A 23165-nucleotide genomic window follows, 5' to 3' on the forward strand; every position below is an offset into this window, starting at 1 on the left:
AATAGCCTGCATAAAACTTGCAGTAAAGTTAACAGGAGTAACAGTCTTTACAGAGGACCAGACTTTAGGTTCCTCACAGTTGGTTGGGACCTTGTAGGGAAATAAGCTCTGAGGCTTGCTTTTCGCTGTTCCACTGAATTTAGGGTTTGGTTTTAGGTTCAGTAGTCACGTAGATTTAGGATTGAGTTAGATTCAACTCACAGTTCTGTATTCGGCTGAAGTTAGCAGGTTTCAGGCCTAGAGTTGTCCTGAAGGTATGCACGGAGCTTCTCTCTCTCTGCTAGTCTGGAACCCAAGAGAGCATGGGAAGAAGAGAGCGATGATTGGGTAACAGCGCCCTTTTACGGCAAGGGGCAGACTCATCGCTTATTGGTTCCCACCAACTGTCAGTTCTTTCACAAAGCATTGTGCTACATCATGTGACCCTCTCACGTGACCTGGAAGGTCCTTAAGCTTAACCTAACAGTAGACGTAGTAGTCATGTGACCTAAAGTCCTGGAAGTACTATACATATATATATATATATATATATATATATATATATATATATATAAACTATATACAAATTATATACACCAAACACATAAAATTAAAGAAGGAAGAGATGACTAAGGGTTATTCCACTAAGAGGTTCCTACCGGTACGCAAGAACTCTGACTTTGGGGACTTACCACACAAGGGACGGTACAACGTACGTACCGGGACACCACAGAACCAAGGTAGGTAGAACTTTTAGAAGTGGTGGGATTTTGTTGTGGTAGTAGTGAGACCACTGTTTTAGGTCAAGCTCAGTTAGACAGATATAGTCCCAATGCTTACAGTAAGAAATGTGTTGATTTTGTTTTTACTTTTTCCAGGAAAATTTCAGCTCTGAAGCCTGCAGAATTATACATGCAGGTTTGGACTATATAATACAAGCTTTACATCAGGATCACTACAAGATAAATAATGCAATGCCATGCAATTTATTTCATAATGTAGATTTATTCTATATCCACAAAGTGAAATGGTGTTCAAAGGTGAACATTTGCTTTAAGTAGACAGCAAAGCTTTCATATCAGAGTAAAACGACTCATACATAACTCCTAGCGCTTACCTTCCCCCTAATGTCACCACTATTTGTCTTAGGAATTCACAGGTATTTATGCATTCAATATGTTAGCCGAATCCCATACAAAAATAGAATGAAAAAAACTAGGACATCAATCTTGCTGAAGAAATCAGGAGACAGGGGAAGGAAGCCATTCTCAATCTATTCAGCCGTGTATCCTCTGCTACAAGGAAGACCATTTTCTTTCTGCTGTGGAAAAACACACAGAGCACTAACTGCATATTATCATAATTACACACTGATCCGTGCAATAAAAATATACAGGCAGTTAAAATGAATTAATTAGCTAATTTTATTGTCCATTCAACAATTAGCCTGACGATGGGAAGCACACACTGGGAGAGTAAGCAAGGCAAATTTCTGCAGAATTAACCCCTTACTGCTTTGCTGTAAAAGGCTTTTTGATTTCTGAAAAGCATCTGACAATTTTAGGATTACTTTGAAAGTTTTGCCCAAATGTTTACCTCGGAATACAGTGTGTGTTAACCCAAAACAGCAATACAATATTGTGTCAGGGTATCTTAATACATCAGGCATGAAGATAAGGCCGTTGATTGAGGTATAAGTAGGAAACTTAGATTTGTGTAAACCATTGTGGTATTGTATTGCAGGCCTGAAGTTGGGATACATTATCCTAACATGCCAGTGATCAATATCATGGTAAATCTAAAATAGATTTTCAAACACCAGATAAGCCCCATATATTTTTAAGGGGCTGTATGACAGTAAACATTCATGACATATCAGAGTTTTTGTCCTCAGATGGATTGAGAAATCTGTATTACACTTATTTTACAAGAAACATCAGATTTATCCACAAAGATGGCTCAATTTTTATTTATTTTTTTACAAATCAACAGGTAGGCCTGTGGCTGGAAAAAAAATAAAAATAAAACAAGGCTGGAGCTGATCCATTTTACTCTAGCCCAATGTGATGTCACTCGTCTTGTCTTCCTTTCTGGAGTAGGTTGTAGCCCCTTGGATCCCATCTTCTATAAAAAAAAAAAAGTCTTTATACATGGCTACGATTCAAGGTGGTGAGCCAAATCCACTTGTTTCCTACCATGGCTGCAGTTTCCAATGGTGGGGTGAAGGGCTTAAGTGGTTTTGGCTGAAGGGTTTCCTTCCAACAATGACCTTATGCACACAGCCAAGACAATGCAGGAGTGATTTAGGTAGAACTTTATGAGTGTCCTTAGGTGGCCCATCCAGAGCCCTGGCTTAAACCCAGTCAGATATCTCTGAAAAGACCGGAAAATGTTTTTCACAGATGATTTTCATCCAAGTTGACAGAGCTTGATAGGATCTGCAGAGAAGAAAGACAGAATGGGGGGGATTTATCAAAACCTGTCCAGAGGAAAAGTTGCAGAGTTGCCCAAAGGAACCAAGCAGGTTGCTTCTTTCATATTTGAAAAGGCCTCTGAAAGATGAAAGAAGTGATCTGTTTGGTTGCTATGGGAAACAAAGTAAATTTTCCTCTAGACAGGTTTTGATAAATCTCCCCCAATATCTCCAAATCCAGGTGTACAAACCTTGTGGCATCATTCGCAAGAATACTGGAGGCTGTAATCTCTGCTAAAGGTGCTTCAACTTAGTACAGAGTTTTTCCTTATTCATAAATTAGAGTTCAGGATAGATAGATAGATATATAGATAGATAAATATGAGAAAGATATATAAATAAATAGATAGATATGCGATAGATAGATATATATGAGATAGATAGATAAATAGATAGATATGAAATAGATAGATATGAGATAGATGGATAGATAGATAAATAGAAAAATTGCAGTACTGCCAATTTTGTAGTGGGTGCCAGCGCCCCAGACTCAATCACAGTCCTTGTAGTATATATGTAGAAAAAGCACAGCACTCCTGGATTATGTGCAAAAAATAGTGGATTTATTTAGCTCACATAGCAGCAACGTTTCTGTCCTACTATAGGACCATTTTCAAGCTTGAAAATGGTCCTATAGTAGGACAGAAACATTGCTGCTATGTGAGCTGAATAAATCCACTATTTTTTTGCACATAATCCAGGAGTCAGTGGCGGATCCAGGGGGAGGGGGGAATGGGGCAATTGCCCCTCCCCCCCTCAGATTGCTGCCCCTCCCAATACTATAGTATTGATGAGCGGGAGCTGTCAGCCCCCGGCTCAACTGTTCCCTCACCTGCAGCATTTGCAGAGTGTGAACCGCAGGGACAACATCCTCTGCAGGCTTCCTGTCAGTACTGAGGATGCTTCGGTCTCAGCATCATTCAGTCTGCAGGCATTACACTGTGCAGGGGCTGGGAAGAGAGATAAGCTCCTCCCCCTCTCACTCCTCTGTATTTCCTGCAGGCCGGGCTGAGTTTCTTGCACCTCCACCACAGGCCCGGACACCCACCCAATGCCTCCAGACCCCCCTGCCCACCCTGATGCTGCCCTTCATGGTAAGTAACTTTGGGGTGAGGAGGAGGGGGGGGGTCAGGAGACAGTGAGAGGTAAAGGGGGACTCTTATCAGTGTTTCCCAGCAGAGGCCTCTAACTGTAGTAAAACTACAACTCCCAGCTTGTATTTGGCCCCTGCAGTCTGCAGTAAAGGGGGGTGCTGAACCCTGCACGGAGTGCCGTCCGACATGCCCCCTCCATGTATCCCATGTGTTGGCCGCGGCTTCCTGCGGGGGACATTGGAATGGCCACTTCCGGCAGACTGACAGGGCCCCGTTATGTGCCCCTCACTTATAATGCCCCCCTGTCTTGCGCCGCTAACAAATAATGTGCTCTGATTTATAATGCCCCCTTTTATGTGCCCCTTACTTAAAATGTCCCCTGAGTGTGCAGGACAGGGGGCATTATATGTGAGGGGAACATAATGGGGCATTATAAGTCGAAGCACATTATATGTTAGCGGCCCAAGACAGGGGGGCATTATAAGTGAGGGGCACAGCACAGGGGGGAATTATATGGTAGGGGCACAGGACAGAGGGCATTATTATTATGAGGGGGAACAGGACAGGTCATAGTTATATGTGCAGGTACAGGATGGTGCATTATTACTATATATGAGGGGCACAGAGTATAAGGAATTTCTGGTGTAGTACGGTTTTCGTTAGCCACAATACATCACTGTATTGTATACAGAGGGATATTTAGAGTGTACAGTGTGTGGTGATATTATATTCTGGGGTTACAGTGTGTGGCAGTATTATATTCAGGGGTACAGTGTGTGGCAGTATTATATTCAGAGGTACAGTGTGTGGCAGTATTATTTTCAGGGGTACAGTGTGTGGCAGTATTATTTTCAGGGGTACAGTGTGTGGCAGTATTATATTCAGAGGGTACAGTGTGTTGCAGTATTATTCAGTGGGTACAATGTGTGGCAGTATTATATTCAGTGGGTACAATGTGTGGCAGTATTATTCAGTGGGTACAATGTGTGGCAGTATTATATTCATTGGGTACAGTGTGTGGGCAGTATTATATTCAGTGGGTACAATGTGTGGCAGTATTATTCAGTGGGTACAATGTGTGGCAGTATTTTATTCATTGGGTACAGTGTGTGGGTAGTATTATATTCAGTGGGTACAGTGTATGGCAGTATTATATTCAGTGGGTACAGAGTGTGGCAGTATTATATTCAGTGGGTACAATGTGTGGCAGTATTATTCAGTGGGTACATTGTGTGGCAGTATTATTCAGTGGGTACAATGTGTGGCAGTATTATATTCATTGGGTACAGTGTCTGGCAGTATTATATTCAAAGGGTAAAGTGAGTTGTAGAATATTCGGAGGGTAAAGTGTGTCAGAATTATATTCAAAGGATATGGTGTTTGGCAGTATTATAATAATACTTTTTTCATATGGAGGATCAGAATCCGCTGACATAGTGAGGAGCCGTCTGGGCATCAAGTTCTTCAGTGAGAACATTTAGCTGGACCCGGTGGTATGTACCATCTGAATTAGATAAGGAAATACTATAGAGAAGACATCACCTATAGTCACTGATATCATTGTGTATTGTCCTGACTGTCCCATCAGAGCTGTAGTCACTTGTAAGCTTTGCAGTAATGATGGGGGAAACAACAACTCCCAGCATAACCTCACCAATACTTAGGTCATACTGGGAGCTGTAGTTTTAAATTGTAAAAACTTCTTTAGCACTTTCCCATTCTGTGGCAATTGGTGTATTTGATTATTATACTGGATACATTTAATAATATTGTAAGTTCTTATTTTCTGTTCGCCAACGCAAAATTCTCTAATAGTGCCCCTCCCGAGACTAGACTCTGGATCCGCCCCTGCCAGGAGTGCTGCACTTTTTCTACATAGATAAATAGATAGATATGAGATAGATAGATAGATAGATAGACAGACAGATAGATAGATAGATAGATAGATAGATAGATTAAAAAAAATGTATAGTGGAGGACAGCACACCTAATGTTAAGTCCTGGTGCAAGCAGCCGAAGACCTTGGTCACTGGTCTCAAAAGGTAGAGGCAAAAAAGATGGTTGCAGCACTCAATGGTAGTGAAATAAATTGTGGTAGCTTTAATCCATCAGAAAATACAGATGCAACATTTCTGCTGCCAGTGCAGCCTTTTTCAAGGCCTTTTTCAAGCATGATGGTTCTTGAAAAAGGCTACACTGGCAGCAGAAACGTTGCATCTGTATTTTCTGATGGATTAAAGCTACCACAATTTATTTGAGTGCAGCAACCATCTTTTTTGCCTTTAGATAGATAGATAGATAGATAGATAGAATTACAATCTCCTGGGCTGTGCTTGTAATGGTTCTCCGCATTTCTATGTCTTGTTTTTTTAATCTACCTTTTTAATCCCACTGAAGCCACTTTATAGCATTTTAACTAACTAATCGATAGAAACATATACAAAAAAATAACCCCAAATATAAATAAAATTCTTCTTACCTGTTAGAATATATTGCTTTTTATAGTATTGTGCATGGAAAAGAAACATCATGGGGCTAAAAGTTTTGTGTTTTTTTAATTAAGTGAGGCAGTTTTCATTGATCTGTACTGAAATCTTGAACGTCCTAGAGAATTAAAATGCCTTCTCTTTCTCTAAATGCCTTCTAGAATAATAATTTTTAACATGAGTAAAAAGCAGAGAATATACTATACTCTACTGTGTATTTTTCCAAAATAATGCCTATTCTAGAATTGCTGCTGTGGAAGGACTATTAAATTATTATGTCACTTATTTTGCTTCTTATGAATGGTTTCCAGCATGTCCAGATGAATGGACCTCCCTTACCCTCTCTCTTTCTTTTGCTCTTTTATAACATGTTTCTAACATTATTAACAAACAAAAAAAGAGTCTTATGCTTTTGTGGTTAAATATAGTCTTACAACAGCCTGAAAATAGCTTTATAATTCATTCCAGCTCATTCTATTTCCACCATGTTCAATCTTGGCACACTGTCCTAGAATACATTTTTGTAGAGGAAGTCTTATTTTTTAAAGAATTAAAATATAGAAAATATATTACATTTGTATTTCTTCTTTCATTTACAGTGGCTTATGACGTTATTGGCTTCTTGTCAGTCACAAAGGCAAAAGCTAAGCTAAGGATAAACAATTAGCATAGCTTATTCTATTGGCAAAAATGAATGTATCACACAGCAATAATAATAAATACTACTACTACTGCTGCTCCTACTACTGCTACTGCTACTTCTACTATTAGGAAGAAGAGTTATTATTATTATTATTATTATTTGTAAAGCGCCAACAGGTTCCACAGCACTTTACAAATATAGGGCTACAAATTAAGGCAAGTATCAGACAGACAATTTGACACACTAAATATTTAATTAGGAGAAGTGGGGAAATAGCTTTTGTAAACAATGAAAAGTTGAAAATAATTATTTCAAATTCACTCTTTTTGGGAGATGCAACATAATTGGTGATGGTGTCTCAAAATAATAAGGAACTAGTAGATAGTGAAGAAATAGCTTTTGTAAATATTGAAATGTTGAAAAATTATCAAAAAATCTTCCTTTTTAGGAATTTCCACAGGTTTTGTAGCTGACAAGTGAAACATACACAATGGCTTCTTCCACGTGTGGTGCCTTGGGGGGTGTATGGCAGTTGGGGTGTTGCTGTGAGGTATATCACGGTTATAATTAACTCTTGTCAGTTGTGATGCCATGGTGAGGGTTAATACTGTGATGCTTGGCCTATCGCCACCCTTCCCGAAAGCGATAGGGAGATGTAGAATAAAGTATTGTCCACAACTAGAGCTTTGCTGAAAACTTGCGTAAACTTCACTGAAGATTTTCTGTAACATGCGAATACAGGAACAGTCTTCATAACAGAGTCTATGTACAGCTTAGCTGAGATTGACGTATGGTTGGGACTTTTGTAAGTTCTTTACCTTAGTAGGATTTAGTATATGCAGATCTGCTGGATTTAGGGTTATGTTTAGGTCCAGATGTCTCGCTAGCATAAGCGGGGAAGTTGTAAGAACTCACGGTTTCAATTCAGGCCGAGGCCGGCATGCTGTGGCCTAGTAGAGGTCGTTGTAAGTTGTGGAGGTCTGTCCTCATGAAGTGTCAGCAACCCAAGAGTAAAGAGATGCTGCTTGCTTGGCAGCGCAGGAACAACAAGCAAAAAGAAGAGAGTGATTATTGGCTGCAGCTCTCTTATATGGGCAGGGGCTGGCCGTTTTAGGATTGGGCCACACCATCTGTCAATCAGCTTTACAAGACATTGTGGGTAATCACATGACCCAGAACCTCCAAAGGTCCTTTTACCTACCATAGAGACTAAACCACAGTCACATGACCCGCAGGCCCTGCAACACTATGCAATGTAAGTATACACTTTATATGTAGTATTTACATTTATTTTAGCAATATATTAACTATTTGAGGGGTGACTAGGGGAAGACTAAAGAAGCGGAACCCCACAGTTACTAGGAACTCTGACTTTGGGGACCCCTAACCAAGGTACGGTATGCAATACAGTACCGGGACACCACACATGCATTCCAAAAATTCTCCCTTTTGGGAGTTGCAACAGGATTGGTGTCCCAAAATGGTGATTGAGAAACAGGTTTTGAATGAAAAGCTGATAATTTGTTTGCCTTTTTTGGGGGTCAGGGGTTGTCCAAAAGTTCTCTCCATGGGACTTGAAACTAGATTGGTATCCCAAAATGGTGAAGAAGAAGAGATTATGTATGACAAATTATCCTTTTTTGGGGGGATCATGGGTTGTGTATGTATAGGCCTGGCTGGTAGTAACAGAAGCAAGTGTTTATGTAGAGAAATAATTTGTTAACTTAAACTGTGGCTATTCCTTACTTTATTTTTGTAGAGAGGGCACTGTGCTTCGTTTGCTGCAGCTGGTAATATAGGAAAGCACAATATCCTGGGTGCCTGTAGGTATTTAAGCAGGCAGGAAGTTAGGAGTTCAGACAGGTAATTAGGTATGTGTGCAATACGATAGGTAGATAGTGTAGGCCGCATTGACACCAGGACCTCCTCTACTGCAGGACTTCTCCTCAGCACTGCACTCTGTCTACCCTGCACGCTGTGTGTGATGACTTCATCTCATCGCACAGCATGCAGGATAAGCAAAGTTGTGTTGGCTACTGTACTGTAGCAGAGATTAATGTTCCCTGCTTCAGTACAGTACTGAGTGGTGATGCGCACATAGTATGCCTTATCACATAACATGAAAGAAACACTTTTAGAATAGCCAAAATAGCATGGTAAAATTTTGATCTGGGCATGAAAAGGTTGAAAAAAATGGACAACCACTTTACCTAGAATTGTTACAATATCTGTTTGTAAGTGTTTTTGCTCCTTAAATATATACAATATTTATACAAGTTGTTTTATATGTTTACTCACAGTCCTTGTGTTTTTTATTGTTTAAGATCAATATTCTTTCAGTGTGTCCAATGTTAAGGAACATCTGGAAGAAGAGGCAGATACAGCACAATATAAAAGTATGTCAAATGTTAAATTAGTATTTAAAGCTTGTTTAGAAGCATTAATGTTTATTTTTTAGTCCCTAAATATCTTATCATGAAGAATTGATCCACAATTTACTTCGATTTGTCTTACACAAAAAGAGTTGACCTATATATGTGGTTTTGGCTGCCCCTGGATGTAAACATACAAACTAGATACAATTTTTTTCATTAACAACAACTTTATTATGTGGAGTGTTTTTCTTGCTGTTCAAAGACAAATGTTTTACTTTAAATGGTACTCCGCCCCTAGACATCTTATCCCCTATCCTTTGGGTTGCCGCTGGGACCCCCGCGATCTCTGTGCTGCACCCAGTGTTCATTTAGAATGCTGAATGCGGGCAGCGGGGTCGTGACATTACGCCCCTTTAATTACAGTTCATGGGAGGGGGCGTGGCCTGATGTCACGACTCATCTGCCCACTCCAAGCATTTGGAACAAAATGTTTTGAATGCTGGGGCAGCGGAGTACCCCTTTAACTGTAAGGGAAACACTGGTTCAAGAATGAAAGGCATATAAACAGGATTGATATACTAGAAAGTGCACAAAGTAACAATAAAACCTCTTTGTATGGCTTTTTAACATATAGTGTAAAACAAAACAAAAAAAACTGTTACACTTATCTTTCATTGAAAATATATTTTGCACTGACAGAACTGATATACTACAATTATTATATGTGTGTGGTTCTACTCCTTTCTGTGTTGTTCACCTCTTAGTGTCCCTTACAGAGATCTTCACCTAACATCAGAAATATTTAAAAGCCTGATTGGCTGGGAGGTTTTGTGGGATTCCCTGAGGTCATGTGATCCTTCCTTCTTATCATTTTTGCCATGTGGCTAATGTTATTAGTGGTAGAGTGGTAGAGGTGACTGCAAAATTTTCTAAAATATGGAGTGGGGGAAATACAGTGTGGAGGCTGCTTGGGTTTGTATGCCAGGGCCACGTTTTAGTCACAGTCCAGCCCCTTTAACAGTGCCTTTAAGTGCATTGACCTAGTTTCTGATATATGCCAACAACAGTAATTTTGTAAAATAACAATATATTTCAACACCAGCCTGTACATCAAGTCAAATCACCTAAACCTATTACTTTTACAGCTGCATGATGAGCTCTTGACCAGAACACATTGAAAAGCACATTGCTATTATGATTCCTTTCCATTTCATCAAAAAATTAAGAGGAAAGTGATATTCAGTAGCAATGTAATTTGTTGTGTTTGTATGACCAATGCCTCGTATGTAAAAAAAAAAAAATGAGGTCAGGAAACAACAGCCTAATGCAGCCAAAGTTGTTTCTACCTAGGTAAAAGCTTATGGTATCATAAACTGTATATTTTAGAATGGTCAAAACATCCTGTATGCATTACTTTTGGAGGACATCCATGAGCTGTCACATTCACATTTTGCAGATGCCTGAAGCCTGTGGACAATGTTCTATTGCAGCAATGGTAATATCATACAGTACCTTGGAGCTAAGACTTATCCCTGTGTTGTGTGCTTGATACGTGAACCATTAGTCAATTTCCGCAGAAATGAAATTACTATAGATGTAAATAGTACATATATATATATATATATATATATATATATATATATATATATATACATATATATATATATATATATATATATATATATACACACATACAGCGGGGATCAAAAGTTTGGGCACCCCAGGTAAACATTTGTGTTAATGCGCATAAAGAAGTCAAGGAACGATGGAAAAATCTCCAAAAGGCATCAAATTACAGATTAGACATTCTTATAATATGTCAACAAAAGTTAGATTTTATTTCCATCATTTACACTTTCAAAATAACAGAAAACAAAAAAATGGTGTCTGCAAAAGTTTGGGCACCCTGCAGAATGTATAGCTTGCACTGCCCCTTTGCAAAGCTGAGAACTGCCAGTGTCATTGTTCTCAGTCATCATCTGGGAAGACCAGGTGATGTCAATCTCAAAGGTTTTAAATGCCCAGACTCATCTGACCTTTCCCCAACAATAAGCACCATGGGTTCTTCTAAGCAGTTGTCTAAAAATCTGAAACTGAAAATAGTTGACGCTCACAAATCTGGAGAAGGTTATAAGAAGATAGCAATACGTTTTCAGATGTCAATATCCTCTGTTCGGAATGTAATTAAGAAATGGCAGTCATCAGGAACAGTAGAAATTAAAGCAAGATCTGGAAGACCAAGAAAAATATCAGACAGAACAGCTCGCAGGATTGTGAGAAAAACAATTCAAAACCCACGTTAGACTGCACAATCCCTCCAGAAAGATCTGGCAGACACTGGAGATGTGAGATGTGGTACACTATACTTGTACAGATATGGTCTTCATGGAAGAGTCATCAGAAGAAAACCTCTTGTATGTCCTAACCACAAAAATCAGCATTTGAACTTTGCAAATGAACATATAGACAAGCCTGATGCATTTTGGAAACAAGTTCTGTGGACCGAAGAGGTTAAAATTGAACTTTTTGGCTAGAATGAGCAAAGGTACGTTTGGAGAAAAAGGGGAACAGAATTTAATGAAAATAACCTCTGTCCAACTTTTAAGCATGGGGGGTGGATCAATCATGCTTTGGGGATGTATTGCAGCCAGTGACACAGGGAATATCTCACGAGTAGAAGGAAAAAAGGATTCAATAAAATTTAGCAAACCATCTGTGAAAAAGCTGAAGTTAAAGAGAGGATGGCTTCTACAAATGGATAATGATCCTAAACACACCTCGAAATCCACGGGGGATTACATCAAGAGGCGTAAACTGAAGGTTTTGCCATGGCCTTCACAATCTCCTGACCTCAACATAATTGAAAATCTATGGATAGACCTTAAAAAAGCAGTGCGTGACAGACAGCCCAGAATTTTCAAAGAACTGGAAGACTTTTGTAAGGAAGAATGGGCAAAGATACCTCAAACAAGAATTAAAAGACTCTTGGCTGGCTACAAAAGGTGTTTACAAGCTGTGATACTTGCCAAAGGGGGCAGTACAAGATATTAACTCTGCAGGGTGCCCAAACTTTTGCAGATGCCACTTTTTCGTTTTCTGTTATTTTGAAAGTGTAAATGATGGAAATAAAATCTAACTTTTGTTGACATATTCTAAGAATGTCTAATCTGTATTTGATGCCTTTTGGTGATTTTTCCATCTTTCCTTGGCTTCTTTATGCACATTAATACAATTTTTTTGCTGAGGTGCCCAAACTTTTGATCCCCACTGTATATATATATATATATATATATATATATATATATATATATATATACACAGAGAGAGAGAGAGAGAGAGAGAGAGAGAGAGATGCGTGGCTGTATGTATCTAAACACTCTGGCATTTGGGCACATTCCCGTTGTAATATGATAGCCTACATTCAGCTTTGATTTCCTTAAAAGAGATATCCGGCAAAAAAAAAAATTCTTCCAATGTGCCCGGGCTACAAAAACAAAATAACAAACTTTATTATCCGGCAAAAAAAATTTCTTCCAATGTGCCCGGGCTACAAAAAACAAAATAACAAACTTTAACTCACCTTTCCCCGCTCTCCTAGTGCTCCGATTTTGGTCTTGCATCTTCTGGGCCCAGTCCTCTTCTACATCTCGGAGCCCAACACATCACACTGTGATAAGCTTATACCCGGCCACAGCGATGTCCAGCCTCGACCGGTGATAGGCTGAGGGCAGTAACATGTTATGGGCCTGGGCAGCAGGGAGAAGATAGGGCCCAGGCTCCTTACAGGCCGCTCAGCTGCATATAAGGTGAGCAATGGAAGGAAAATTATAATTTGTTATTTTATTTTTGCAGCCCAGGCACAATGGATAAAAAAAAAAAAAATTCTACTGGATATCTCAATTAAACCACTCAGACTAGAAACTGTTTAGAAAATTCTTGGCAGGGAAGTTAAGCAAAAAGAACAAAAACAACAAAAACACAACAGATATCAGTTAATGGTGGAATGCGGGCAAAGATGGAATGCGGGCAAAGAGATGAATGATGTCATTGATAGATTCCTCCTGCAGATCTGTCATCTTCTGGTGGCATGGATGGATAGAGTGCAGGATGAATTATCCTCCCACACACAAGAAACCTTTGTAATATGTCCATATTAAATGACTGGAAATGTTTTTTTTCTTTTTTTTAAACACAGTATATATTTATATATAACAGTTTGTTTTAAGTATGTTCTTATCTTATGGCTTGTAGATAGGGCCAGGGAGACTGTGATGGGGATTATGTATGGTTTCTGGCAAATGCCTTTCTATTACTCACCCTGCTGTGATTGCACTGAAAGATCCATTGCCTGTACATCACTCCTCTGTGAGATGTATGTGCCGCTGTCTGTCACTCATCTCATGCCCTGCTCTGCACACAGCCTCTGTAATGTAAATGCTTTAGCCTCGCTTAACTTTGTAGAGTAAGGGAGTTTATTCTGTTGTAAATAAGTCCAAAGATGTATTTTTCGAGGATACAGACACGCTTGATAAAGTATATCACTTCCAAGGAAGAAGTGCTGGACTGGTGGTGCCCCTTTTTATGTTGAGGAAATATGTACATCAAATCTCCCACAATTCACCAGGCTCCTCTCTCTTATATGTACTTTTAATTGCAGTTATCATCTTGATTCCTTGTCATAAGAATAATGGTTAGTGTTAGACAATGTTCACATGGGGTAAAATGTGCACAATTATTCAAAACCTTTTTTTTTTTTCTTGTTTACTTTTTAATATCTATCTATCTATCTATCTATCTATATCTATCTATCTATCTATCTATCTATCTATCTATCTATCTATCTATCTATCTATCTATCTATCTATATATATATATATATATATATAAAGAGAAGGCCTGACTGACTGACTCTTTAATGCCCAGCCTAAACCATTGGACCTAGAAAGCTGAATTTTTTCACAGGTGTTGTTTTTAAGACATAGACGTGGAATAAGAAAGGATTTTTCAAAATTCAACCCTTAAAGGGGTTAACGTGGTAAAAACTTTTCTTTATATATTAACTGGCTCCATGGCCGGATGAAGTACACCTGTACGAAACAAACCGGTTAGTCGCCTCTGAGCCTCCCGTAACATCCACCTGCTCCCTCATTGTGCCTCCATCTGCTCGGTCATCTCGGCGGTGAGTTGCTGGATCTATTTTCTTGTTTATCGTATATTTGCTTCTCTATTTCTTTGATCCTGGCACCACTACTGGACTACAGTTTAATTATATTGGATGGACTGTTGTTTATTACTTCTGATACGTGGACTTTAGTTTTGTTTGTTCACATATGGACTTCCACCCTTATATTAGTACACGCGGTTTTGTTATGTGCCTCCCTTTATCTTCTCTTCATTTACTTTAGATTTGTAAATTACTTCTATTAAAAAAATCTTAATCCTTTCAGTACTTATGAGCTGCTGAAGTTGAGTTGTTCTTTTCTGTCTAAGTGCTCTCTGATGACACGTGTCTCGGGAACTGCCAAGTTTAGAAGTAAATTCCCATAGCAAACCTCTTTTACTCCGTGCAGTTCTCGAGACAAGTAGAGAAGTCAGCAGCTGATAATTATTGAAAGGATTAAGATTTTTTTAATAGAAGTAATATACAAATCTGTTTAACTTTCTGGATCCAGTTGATATAAAAAATAAAAAAAAAGGTTTTTCCTGGAATACCCCTTTAAGGGGGTGAAAAAGGGGTTGAAAGTTTGTATGGGAGTTCATAATTTTTGAAGCTAGAAGCTGTGTGTGTATGTGTGTGTGTTTGTGTATGTTCCAGCATCACGTCCAAACGGCTAAAGATATTAACATGAATTTTGGCACACATGTTACTTATATGTCAACAACAAACATAGGATATGTAATTTAACCCTTACTCACCCCCATTTGCCAGGGTCTAGGTTTTTGTTTAGATTTGCATGCAAAACAATGGGAAATGTATGTTCTCACATAACTTCCGTACGGCTGGAGATATTTCAATACCTGGTACACATATTACAGGTCGCGATAGGAGGTCGGGATGGGAGGTCGGGGTAGGAGGTCGAGGTAGGAGATCGAGATAGGATGGGATAGGAGGACTGGATATCAGGATGGCATAGGAGGTCGGGATAGGTGGTTGGGATAGGAGGTCGAGATAGAAGGTTGAGATAGGAGGTTGAAATAGGAGAATGGGAAAGAAGGACGGGATAGGAGGTTGGAATAGGAGAATGGGATAGGAGGTCCAGATAGGAGGTCCAGATAGGAGGTCAAGATATGAGGACGGGATAAGAGGTCGAGATAGGAGGTCGGGATAGGAGGTCAAGATAGGAGGATGGGATAGGAGGACGGGATGGGAGGATGGGATAGGAGGTCGAGATAGGAGGTCGAGAAAGAAGGTTGAGATAGGAGGACGGGATAGGAGGACGGGATAGGAGGTTGTGATAGGAGGTTGGGATAGGAGGTCAGGATAGGAGGACGAGATATGAGGACGGGATATGAGGACAGGATATGCGGATGGAATAGGAGGTCAGGATAGGATGTCGAGATAGGAGGTCGAGATAGGAGGCCGAGATAGGAGGACAGGATAGGAGGTAAAAATAGGAGAACGGGAAAGGAGGACGGGATAGGAGGTCAGGATAGGAGGACAGGATAGGAGGTCAGGATAGGAGGTTGAGATGGGAGGATAGGAAAGGAGGTCGGAATTGGAGTTCGAGATAGGAGGTCGAGATAGGAGGACGGGATAGGAGGTCGGAATAGGAGGTCGGAATAGGAGGTCGGGATTGGAGGTTGAGATAGGAGATCGGGATAGGAGGTCGAGATAGGAGAACGGGATATGAGGATGGGATAGGAGGACGGGATAGGAGGTCAAGATAGGAGGTCGGGATATGAGACCCCCCCATGTCGGCGATCAACGCAAATCGCTGGTGTGAATTTGCAGCGATTCCGGGTCATACTGGTCTCCGGTGACCCGGAAAATAAGGATTGGGGTTGTCCAAGACACCCATGATCACTCTGAAGGGATAGGAGTGAGGTGGCAGGTGCTACCCCTCCTATACCTGCCATTCTTCATCAGAAGCGACAGGCCAATAGCAGATCGAGGGCAGGGGGGTTAAAGTTCGGTTCCCCCCTTCCTGCCCACCCGCAGTAGTGCGGGCAAAATGGGGGAACCGTCGGTGACCAGCACCAGGGGTCTACCTACCATCAGCGGTGGCAGAGGCGATGATCGACGGCGGTGATCGGCGGGTGGCAATGATTTGTGACTGGCTCCCTGGTGCGGCGTGCTGCAGACTACGGAAGCTGGTAAGTTGCCTGACAACATCTGGAGGGCTACAATTTGGAGAGCACTATACAGTGATCTCTAAACTGTAACCCCCCAGATGTTGCAAAACTACAACTCTCAGCATGCCCTTACAGCTATTTGCTGTTTCAGCATGCTGGGATTTGTAGTTTTGCAACAGCTGGAGGGCTACAGTTTGGATATCACTGTACAGTGATCTCTAAACTCTGGCCCTCTAGGTCTTGCAAAACTACAACTCCCAGCATGCCCACACAGTAGTTTGCTGTCTGTGCATGCTGGGATTTGTAGTTTTGCAACATCTGGAGGGCCACAGTTTGGAGATCACTGTGCGGTGGTTTCTAAACCATGGCCCTCTAAATCTTGCAAAACTACATCTCTCAGCATGCCCACACACCAGCTTGCTTTCTGGGCATGCTGGTATTTGTATTTTTGCAACGTCTGGAGGGCAACCGTTTGGAGATTACTGTGGGGTGGTTTCTAAACCTTGGCCCTCTCAAACTTGCAAAACTGCAACTCCCAGCAAGTACGAACAGCAAACGGCTTTCTCGCCATGCTGGGAGTTGTAGTTGCGTACCTGCAGCTGTTGCATAACTACATCTCCCAGAATGCCCTTCGGCAATCAGTACATTCTGGGAGTTGTAGTTTTACAACAGCTAGAGGCACACTGGTTGGAAAATACTGAGTTAGATAACAGTACCTAACTGAAGGTTTCCCAACCAGTGTTCCTCCAGCTGTTGCAAAAGTACAACTCAAGCATGCATGGTCTGCCAGTGCATGTTGGAATTTGAAGTTTTGCAACATCTGGAGGTTTGTCCCCCCCCCCATGTGAATGTACTGGCAGGTTTACAGTGAGTTTCCTGCTTCAAGTTTGAGCTGCGGCAAATTTTCCGCCGCAGCACAAACTCCTAGCGGGAAACTCACTGTAAACCTCGTTTACCTGTGTGAATGTACCCTATAAACACTACACGAACACAAAATAAAGGGTAAAACATTACATATACACCCCCTTACACTGCCCCCCCACAAGAAAAATGAAAACATATCGTATGGCAGTGTCTCCAAAACGGAGCCTCCAGCTGTTGCAAAACAACAACTCCCAGAATTTCCGGACAGCCAATGACTGTCCAGGCATGATAGGAGTTTAGCAACATCTGGAGGCACCCTGTTTGTGAATCACTGGTGTAGAATACCCCTATGTCTACCCCTATGCAACCCCTTATTTAGTCCTCAAATGCACAATCAATGGTGCTCTCTCACTTTGGAGCCCTGTCGTATTTCCAGAAAACAGTTTAGGGCCACATATGGGGAATTTTTGTACTCGGGAGAAATTGCGTTACAAATTTTGGAGGGCTTTTTATCCATTTAACCCTAATGAATAGGAAAAGTTGGTGTGTAAACTGTGTAAAAAAATTTAAAAAAAATATCACACTAACATGCTGGTGTTGCTCCATACTTTTTATTTTCAGAAATGGCAAAAAGAAAAAAGACCCCCAACATTTTTTACGCAATTTCTAATCTGTATGGAAATACCCCATATGTGGGCGTATAATGCTCTGGGGGCGCACAACAAGGCTCAGGTATGTACGCACTATGTACATATGAGGCCTAAATTGGTGATTTGCACAGGGGTGGATGATTTTACAGCGGTTCTGACATAAACGCAAAAAAATAAACACCCACGTGTGACCCCATTTTTGAAACTTCACCCCTCACCAAAGTGACAAGGGGTATAGTGAGCCTTAACACCCCACAGGTGTTTGACTAATTTTCGTTAAAGTTGCATGGGAAAACGAAAAGAAAAAAATATTTTTTTTAACTAAAATGTTGGTGTTATCCAAAATTTTTCATTTTCACAAGGGAAAATAGGAAAAAAAGCCCCTCAAAATTTGTAACCTTATTTCTTGTGCGTAAAAATATACCCCATATGTGGATGTAAAGTGCTCTGCAGGCGAACTACAATGCTCAGAAGAGAAGGAGCGCCATTGGGCTTTTGGTGAGAAAATTTGCTCGGATTTGAAGGCCATGTGTGTTTACAAAGCCCCCATAGTGTCAGAACAATGAACATGTTACCCCATTTTGGAAACTTCACCCCTCACGGAATGTTTTAAGGAGTATAGTGAGCATTTATGCCCCACAGGTGTCTGACCGATTTTTGGAACAGTGGTCCGTGAAAACGGAAAATGTAATTTTTCATTTGCTCAGCCCACTGTCCCAAAGACCTGTCAAACGCCAGTGGGGTGTAAATGCTCACTGCACCCCTTATTAAATTCTGTGAGGGGTGTAGTTTCCAAAATGAGGTCACATGTGGGGGGGTCCACTGTTTTTGCACCACGGGGGCTCTGTAAACGCAAAAGGCCCCCAACTTCTATTCCAAACAAATTCTCTCTCCAAAAGATCAATAGCACTCCTTCCCTTCTGAGCATTGTAGTGCGCCAGCAGAGTACTTGACGTCCACACATGGGGTATTTCCATACTCAGAAAAAATGGAGTTACAAATTTTTGGGGGCATTTTCTTCTATAACCCCTTGTAAAAAGTAAAAATTGGGGGATTTTAGTGAAATTCTAACTTTAACGAAAAGTCGTCATACTCCTGTGGGGTGTGTTAAGGCTCACTGTACCCCTTGTTACATTCCTTGAGGGGTGTAGTTTCCAAAATATTATGCTATGTGTTTTTTTTTTTTTTTTTTTTTTGGTGTTCTGGTACCACAGAGGCTTTCTAAATGTGACATGCCCCCCAAAAACCATTTCAGCAAGATTTGCTTTCCAAAAGCCAAATGTGAGTATCTCCGTAGTCGGGAGAAATTTTGGGGGGCTTTTTTCCCTTTTACCTCTTGTCTAAATGAAAAGTATAGGGCAACACCAGCATGTTAGTGTAAAAATTATTTTTTTTACACTAACATGCTGGTGTAGACCCCAACTTCACCTTTTCATAAGGGGTGAAAGGAGAAAAAGCCCCCCAAAATTTGTTAGGCAATTTCTCCCGAGTACGTAGATACCCCATATGTGGCTCTAAACTGTTGCCTTGAAATACGACAGGGCTCCGAAGTGAGAGAGCGCCATGCGCATTTGAGGCCTGAATTGGGGATTTGCATAGGGGTGGACATAGGGGTATTCTACGCCAGTGATTCCCAAACAGGGTGCCTCCAGCTGTTGCAAAACTCCCAGCATGCTTGAACAGTCAACGGCTGTCCGGCAATACTGGGAGTTGTTTTTTTGCAACAGCTGGAGGCTCCATTTTGGAAAGAGTGGCGTGCCACTCGCAAACTTCCAGCCTGATACTCACTGTAAGCCCCCTGCCCATGTGAATGTACCCTGTACATTCACAGGGGGGGGGGGGAACCTACAGCTGTTGCAAAACTACAACTCCCACAATGCACAGTCTATCAGTGCATGCTGGTAGTTATAGTTTTGCAACAGCTGGAGGCACACAGGTTGGGAAACACTGAGTTAGGAAACAGACAATGTTTCCCAACAAGTGTGCCTCCAGTTGTTGCAAAACCATAACTCCCAAACATTCTCAGGCATGCTGGAAGTAGTAGTTCTTTAGAGCCAGATGTTGCCGAACTACAACTCCAAGCATGCTTGGAGTTGTAGTTTTGCAACATCTGGAGGACTACAGTTTGCAGACCACTAATACAGTGGTTTCCAATCTGTGCCCTTTCAGATGTTGCAAAACTACAACTCCCAGTATGCCAAAATTGTCCAGGCATTCTGGGAGTTGTAGTTCTGCAACATCTGAAGGGCCAGATTTTACAGAACTACAACTCCCAGCATGCCTGGACAGTAAGGGCATGCTGAAGATGTGTAGTTTTGCAACATCTGGAAGGGCACAGTGGTCTCCAAACTGTGGACCTCCAGATGTTGCAAAACTGCAACTCCCAGCATGCCCAGACGCCAAGGGCTGTCTGGGCATGCTGGGAGTTGTAGTGTAAGGGGACCAGATGGAGCAGTCCAGATCGCTTTACGGTGGTCTGGACTGCTGCAAAGGTCCCGCGACACCGCCGAAGATCCACTCACCTGTCACCTCCGCCGCCGGGATCCGGGTCTTCAGGGACGAGGTAAGTACCGGGGCTGGGCCCCAGCACTCCCCCGTCCCTCGCGGCGTCCTCCGGTCTTCCTCCCGTCCTCTCCGGACTTCCAGGGGCAGGGCAGGAGGAAGTAACTGCCCCCCCCCTGATTGGTCGGTTAGCTAACCAAGGAATCGCAGGGGATAGGAGGAGGTGGCAGGCTTGCCACCTCGCTCCTATACTCCAGCATGGTCCTGGCTGTCTGTGACAACCGGGATCATGCAAAATTACCGGGCGGTCGGGTCCCAGAGACCCGATCAGACCGGTATCGCCGCAGATCGCAAGGGAGATTTCCCTTGCGATTTGCAACGATCGTCGACATGGGGGGCCTACATAGCTATCACGCCCCCTCCCGTAGGCTTGTATTGAGGGGCGGAGCGTGACATCACACGGGGGCGGAGACGTGACATCACACGTCGCGGGCCCAGCGGTCGACCGTAATCAGACCCGGAGCGAACACGCTAAGGGGACTGATTATAAATGGGGTGCCGTGTGCCTGATCACGGGCGTCCCCAGCTGCGGGACGCCCGTGATCAGGCATCTTATCCCCTATCCTTTGGATAGGGGATAAGATGTGTAAGCAACGGAGTACCCCTTTAAGTGGTTAACTCTGGACTGTATATGGAAAATTGATTAATTATATCTGATAATGCATGTATTAACATGCTGTGCATTAAAGCGTACCTCTCATGATCTTGTAAAATGGTATAATCCTCCCAGTTCACTGCCCCCATCATGATAAACAACCCCCTGCCTTATTTTTTTTTAGTTTTCTACCTTGATATTGCTCCGTATTTTCTGCTCAGTTTCAGTCAGATTCACAGACTGTGAATGGGGCGTTCCTCAGCAGGTATGACATCATCTGAAGCCATTCAGGGGAGAACTTCCTTCTTCACTCTGCTACACACAGCCCAGAGGAGTACAGTGTGAGATGAGTTATGATTGGTTAAGGCTGAACCCCCCCCCCCCAGCACTTTAGACTGTATTTGCTGATTTTGGACTTCTGCCAGGCTAGCAGAAGTCCAAAGTCTGTGGAAGAGATGGGGGGGAAATGTGCTCTGGACAAGTAGGGATACACCTAGTGGCAGCTTTGTTAAACACAAATAAAACATGGAAAACTTCATCCATAAGGAGTGCAATAGCAGAAATTAGTTTTAATGGGAGTGCCCATTTAAAGATCATTACAACGACTCAATATCACAGGTGAAATTCCCCTCCCACATCATCTCTCCCATGATGGATAGCAAGTGCTTTTTATGGCTGAGCCTTTACATGGTTCAAATATCCGCATACTAATGAACCACAACATTTTAGAGAACTGATCCCCACCACGATGGGTCTCATAGGTGGTAGGAATCAGTTCTTATGAACCTTTGGGAGACCTTGATAGGTGGAGGTAACAGGTTTGTGTACCTAGAGGTACTCCTTTTCATAGGGGATGCCTCAATGCATGCCTTCCAGCAAAAGCAGCATAAAATCTTCCTAACATTGGTTGGTGGGGTTAAAACTAAGCTTGTGATAAGTTTAATGGTCACTTAGTAATTCTTCATTCAAAGAGCACTACAATTGTGTATTGAAGCAGATGACTGACCACCATTAATCGGCTGCTTTAACCTTCAAATCCTGATTATTTTCGAGTTCTGTCAATGCACTTCTCTTCTGTCTAGTTAAATTGTCCCGCTGGTTTAAACAGGCTCTTTAAGGAGATTAACTCCTGCAGAACCAGATCCAGGAATTTATTCATAATCCCACTCTGGAATTGAACTGGATAAAATCCAGGATTATTTAAAGAAAGATTTTTGGTAGAACTGAAAAACCGAGTAAATGACATTAACTTCAAACTATACAAGTCCCACAATGTAATTTGATCTTGTACAGAACTACAAACAAAAGAAACAGAATCACTACTTGCATCCAATTCATAGTATAATTAAAGTTACAAAGAATGATGCCCTTTTAGAGACTAAAGAGAGTTGTTTATATCGGATTATTCAAGGGCAAAGGCCCCATATACCATTCTTGTATGCAGGAATTATACTTTGCATTCATTTCTAGATAGATCACATTATTGCTTCCATCAAAATCTACTGAAAATTGATTGGTAAAAAGGAAAGATTACTTTAGGCTTTGATACTTGATTAAAGCATTTTTATGTATCTCTGTCCATCTGAAAAATGCAACCTAAGCATAGCTTACTTTGTAGAACACTTTTCCTCTTATGATCTGTGACCCTGCTTTGAGCACAGTGACTTTGCAAGTTATCTTATTGGCAGACGTTCGGCTCTCCCAATAGAGAACATTTGGTATCATGTCAATTAGAAAGTACTGCACAATGTTGAACAATACAGCCTCAATGTATGCCAGTTCCAAACTGCTTGCAAGGGCTTAATTTATGTAAATGAATAGGGACAAAAGAACAGCACCCCAAGGGCGCAAAGGTCATGTGTGAAACAGAATTGTAATTACCCAATAGCTGACTGACCATAATGAATGTCATATTTCTTAATTTGAATTATTCCTATTAGAGATGAGCGAATCAAAGCAGATGAACCCAAATTCGTTACGAATTTCAGGATTTATTTCATTTGCAACGGATGCGAATATCGCCACAATTCTATTGCGCAAATCGCTTCATTAAACACCATTTTACATTTCAGGCTTCAGGACACCTAAAATGGCAGTTCATGGGGCAGGGGATGCTGGGAAGGTGGGAAGGCAAGGCAGGAAGGGAGGTAG

General features: G+C 41.5%; 1 long non-coding RNA gene across 1 annotated transcript in view; it reads right to left on the reverse strand.

The window, feature by feature from the left end:
- Window positions 1-1149: 1149 nt before the first annotated feature.
- LOC130366848 (uncharacterized) overlaps window positions 1150-23165 on the reverse strand; it is a 107266-nt gene continuing 85250 nt past the window's right edge. Inside the window, exon 3 of the long non-coding RNA XR_008891948.1 lies at window positions 1150-2417. This is a non-coding gene — a long non-coding RNA (uncharacterized LOC130366848). The remainder of the gene's footprint in view (window positions 2418-23165) is intronic.

The sequence above is a fragment of the Hyla sarda genome, chromosome 4 (genome assembly GCF_029499605.1).
Source record: "Hyla sarda isolate aHylSar1 chromosome 4, aHylSar1.hap1, whole genome shotgun sequence".
Taxonomy (NCBI): domain Eukaryota; kingdom Metazoa; phylum Chordata; class Amphibia; order Anura; family Hylidae; genus Hyla; species Hyla sarda.